Genomic DNA, 5,263 nt, shown 5'->3' with positions numbered 1-5,263 from the left:
ATGTGAGAACAGTTTACTGCCATCTAGTGTGTAGATTACGGAGCACTTTAAACAACAAGGCTGTCATATTTTAATAAATGTTAATAAAGTTCCCAAATCGTACGTAATAATTAAATAATTGCAATGTTTAGGGTGAATAAGGGGCAAGTTGCTAAAATGGTCTATGTAGAGAGGCCCTAATGGTAATTTCTTTAATATATGCATATTAAAGTGAACAAATGGTAACTACCGGTAATTAAATTATGCAAACAGTACAATAAAAATGCATTACATGCTCTTTACTATGAGCCTTTTTTGCCTGTATATAGCAACTATATATATATATGGGTCATTGACGAATAAGGTTTTTAAAAGTGTAAAAAAAATAGAATGGAGATATAACTATATTTGAAACCATTTTTTAGTTTACCTAGGTGTTAACAATAAGATTTTGTGGTTTGTACAATCAATTAACACTGTTTTTTGTCATTTTTTACAAGATGGACAAAATTTGTCACCAAAAAAGTCATTCAGTTTAACCATGAATATATCTAAAATTATTAATTTGCAGATAATTGTTCATGAAAAAAACTGATTTGACATTGATGTTGAGATAGTATATAGTGTGTACCACAGAAGAAATATTAAATAAAATGATCACTGATCTCATAAATATAATCATTTTATTGGACTACTCTAAACACTCCAACATATTCAAGTAAAACATTGCACAGGGAAAGGAGAAAAGGGGAAATGTAAAAAAAAAGCCTTATCTGCTTTATATTTGTATTATTGTAGTTCCTTTAGTTATTAAAAACAATATTATTCCATTTAAATATTTACTATATCGGTTTTACCGAATGACCAAGGCCGGTTATACCGAATGATCATGTCTGCTGCCCTTGACATTATGAATATTTAAGACAATAAACAGACACAAATAGCTTCAAAAGCCCATTTTATTGTTAATATATATTAACAATATTGTTAATATAATAGGCTATTAATGTAAAAAGTACTTCAAACATTAAAACATTTTGATATCCAACATTTTAATATTGGAATGAACATAACTCGTATCGCAAATTATATTAATTAAAACATTAGGGGCCCTATTTTAACGATCTGAAACGCAAGTATCAAGAGCGAAACGCAAGTAACTTTGTGGGCGGGTCTCGGGCGGGTCTCGGTACTCATAGGTGTGTTTTGGGCATAACATGAAATAAACCAATCAGAGCGACATCTCACATTCCCTTTAAAGGAGAACTCCGGTCAATTTTAACATTGAGCTCATTTTTTTGGTACATTTGGAGTGCTGTCAATACAGAGAACAACGACAAAAATCGGTGTTGCCTACACCGAGTTATTCTATTTTTAAAATTTGCACCCTGTTGACTTCAATGGGGCAAGTATTAAACCTGCTTTTAGCCTCTTAACATCCTTGATGTGTCATTACAAGTGCACAGAAAATGTGAGTGATTCCTTCAGAGTGATCACGAGTGAATCTGACTGCAGTAGATGTGAAAGATATGGATAAAAATGATGTTATTTAAGCCAGCGCAAATACCTGTGTTTACATCCTGTTTTCGGTTGAAGTCCAAAGTAGTCGATTGCCGAGTTCACGCGCGTGATCATAGGTAACTAAACCTATGCGCGTGAACTCGGCAATCGACTACTTTGGACTTCAACCGAAAACAGGATGTAAACACAGGTATTTGCGCTGGCTTAAATAACATCATTTTTATCCATATCTTTCACATCTACTGCAGTCAGATTCACTCGTGATCACTCTGAAGGAATCACTCACATTTTCTGTGCACTTGTAATGACACATCAAGGATGTTAAGAGGCTAAAAGCAGGTTTAATACTTGCCCCATTGAAGTCAACAGGGTGCAAATTTTAAAAATAGAATAACTCGGTGTAGGCAACACCGATTTTTGTCGTTGTTCTCTGTATTGTCAGCACTCCAAATGTACAAAAAAATGAGCTCAATGTTAAAATTGACCGGAGTTCTCCTTTAAGAGCAGGTGCACTTGTTCCATGGCGGATTTCTATTATAATGGCGGATTTGCCAGGCACACGCCAGGAGGGGTTCACAGCCGAGGAGACCGACGTTCTCGTCAGGGCCGTAAAACACAGAGAAGTGACATTGGGGATGGAGAAACACACCCAAATTAGCTTCGGTTAAACAGGCGTATAATAATTTGGGTAAATGTGTGAGCTAGATTTATGCCTATTTTTTCACATCTTCATGGACACAACAATGATTTCCCTCGTGTGTTAATATTTTTCCTTGTAATAATGTATGGTTTTCTAAAAATGAGAACTGCTGCTTCTGTGTGTAGATGAGATAAGCAAAGTGCATGCGCGTTGTGCACACGCTACATTGATTATGGCCAAGCATGCGCCCTTAAAATAGCATCTGAATAACATGCACAACGCGCCACTGACTTTAGACTAGGTTTTTCCTGGTCAGTGGCGGAATTGTTTTCTAAACCAAGTTGAGCACAAGTTCATTTCCTAATTTACCGGCATGCATCTGTGGAGGGAAAAGTCTGCTGTGCGCGGGTGCAAAATAGGAATGATACATGCGTCGGTGTACAAAGTCAATTGCGCTGGGTGCAAGATAGGGCCCTAAAACATTAAAACATTTAATTGGTCTTGGAACAAGTGTTTAAATTGTTAAACAATGAGCTGCTAGGCTATAAATTCATGAACAATGTTCGGATTTGAAGATATCCCTCTCTGTTTGGGTTGCTAGGGTGCTCTTAATGGTTGCTAGGGCGTGGCTTGATAGCTTCACAATGATCCTGAGAGACTGATTGGTTGCCTGAGTAAAATGAGCCCACCTCCTTGTCTCTATGACAATGTGCTGCAAAGATATCCTTCTGGGCCTTTTATAATGGCAGTCTATGTAAACAGTTGCTAGGGTGCTCTTAATGGTCGCTAGGGTGTGGCTTAATGGCTTCATGATGATCTTGAAAGACTGATTGATTGCCTGAATAAAATGAGCCCACCCCCTTGTCTCTATGACACTGTGCTGCAAAATCATGTTCAATACACGATCCCTATGCAATTTTCCATAGCAGGATAAACATGCACAATCCAGGTTTTTTGGGCATTCCCTTCACCATAGCATGTCTTTCAGGCACCTATATTATTGAATATAATAATATAAATAATAAAAACAAATGATACCTTTCCCTTCTTTTGGCAAGCATCTGTTCTTTTTTAACAGGATCAGCATTGATCCTTGCCCAGAAGTGATATAATTATAAATCTATAAAAAGGTCAAAATTCAGTCAAAATTATATTTTAAATTTTATAATAATATACTCTGCACATTTTCTATTAATGAAATGTTGTATTTATTTATTCCAGATATGTACAAATATGACCAACATGCATTGCTGTCATTCGATACAACCAGTAAGTCATTCGTTATATAACCAAAATTTCGGTTTAACCGAATGACTCTTTTGGTTATAACGAATGACAAAATCTTCATTCAGTGCTAACAAGCTGATATCTAGTTGCCTAGCTTGTTAGTTAGCTAGCTAGCTACCAAAAGGACAATCAAACATTTTATATTTAGTAAAAGCTTTTAAAATATTACAACATTATCCATGTTTTATAGCGGTTGTACCGAATGACCTGATATTTGGGGACATGTGTATGAGCAAGTGAAAACATGAATTTTTCTAATAGTTAAGAGAGAGTTAATTACTTTGCTTCACAAACATGCGGTCCTTTGCAGGTGTCTGAATGATGTCACATCCTGTCACATAATATTGACCACATGACTTGATCCAAAATGGAGCCCTTTATATTGGTTACTCCGAATGACATCAATGAAAATCATTTTTCCGGACATTCTTTCTCATAACAAAGCAACGACTTCTACACATAATTTTAATACCATTTTGCACTATGTTGATATATAATGTTATAAAATCATGCCAGAATAAAAAATATATACATTTATTAAATTTTAAGATATTTTAATCACAAATGAAATTGCTGTATTGGCCTTCGGACGGTTAAACCGAATGACCTTTTGACACTTCAAAATCTTTAAAATACCTTTATATGTAGTAAAATATAATTAAAACCTTTTGGATTCAGTAAAAGAGATCAAGTACTACCTTACATACTTTGGATGTTATATATTTGTTTTTTTATTATTATTAAGGCCTTTGGACAAAAAAATGACCCGTCACGTCATTGACCCATATATATATATATATAAACACCCACAATGTTGCTTAAACTAACTATACTTAAAAACATAATAGTAGCATACTTTAAATTTTAATATGATATGAACCAAAAATAAAATATATATTTGGTTTGGAGCCAGGCCGTTTAATTTATGTCCCTAATAATTTTAAGGATTGTATATATGCGTAAAGCCTACTGGTTACATCAATATTGACCAGTGGGGCATCATTACAAGTTACTACATCAAGCTTTATAGCTAACTTATAGGCCTGCTATAAAATATTAATTTATTTATAATAGAGGTAGAAAATAGATGGAAGAAAACACCAATGACTAGGAACAAAGTAATTTCTCTAAATCAATTAAAGAAAGAAAGACATTACAAAGAAAATAGGCCTGTGTTGGTCTAACAAATAATATAATTTCATATGTTGATGAACTTCCGTTATTTGAATGGCACAACATCCCGTGAAATGTTTATATTAGATTTTTCTCTTTCACTTGTTTCTCGCGCGCCCCTGACTACACGCACGCGCGCGCGCTCTCGATGGTGATGTAACGCAGTTCTCGAACATTCTAGCTCGACGGACGCCATTTTGAACCTACAAACGACATCAGAGAAGACAGAGGAAGAACAAATTCGCCTTTTGTCGACGCAGGACTGCAATTATTTAGGTGACTTTCTTAAGCCAGGTAAGTTAAAGGATGATATTCAATGTTTGATCATTATTTCGCTCACACGGTGTAGTTATTTCTTTAGAATAGATATGTTTTATTATCTAGTAGAATCGATAGCGATTAACGTTAAGTTACTGACTCACTGTGCGTGTTTTGTTTGTCGTAAGTTAAGTGTGCAGTGAGTATCACAAAATACGTTTTATTGCGATTTTAATTAACGTTACTATTGTTTTTATTGTCTTACAATTTTTAGACTCCTTTACGGAAATAATTTGCTTTAGGCAAAGACTTGACTGACACGCGTTGTTTAGAACAAAGAAATGATAGGCCCACTGTTTCTGTGTATCGCGGCCTATATTTTGCACGGAAATACAATGTATTGAA

The 5,263-nt window shown here is 34.9% G+C and overlaps 1 protein-coding gene across 2 annotated transcripts in view; it reads left to right on the top strand.

Annotated features, from left to right (window-relative positions):
• The first annotated feature begins 4,774 nt into the window (after positions 1-4,774).
• Positions 4,775-5,263, top strand: part of clk4a (CDC-like kinase 4a) — a 13,966-nt gene continuing 13,477 nt past the window's right edge. The window contains exon 1 of one of the 2 annotated variants that reach the window (XM_079893481.1): positions 4,775-4,894. The gene's annotated coding sequence lies outside the window, so the exon portion shown is untranslated. The remainder of the gene's footprint in view (positions 4,895-5,263) is intronic. The other variant, XM_079893482.1, reaches the window with a different exon arrangement.

The sequence above is a fragment of the Squalius cephalus genome (assembly GCF_949319135.1).
Source record: "Squalius cephalus genome assembly, chromosome: 14".
In the NCBI taxonomy this organism is placed as follows: Eukaryota; Metazoa; Chordata; class Actinopteri; order Cypriniformes; family Leuciscidae; genus Squalius; species Squalius cephalus.
The sequence above is the reverse complement of the archived record's forward strand: the minus strand, read 5'-3'. Positions and strand labels throughout refer to the sequence as shown.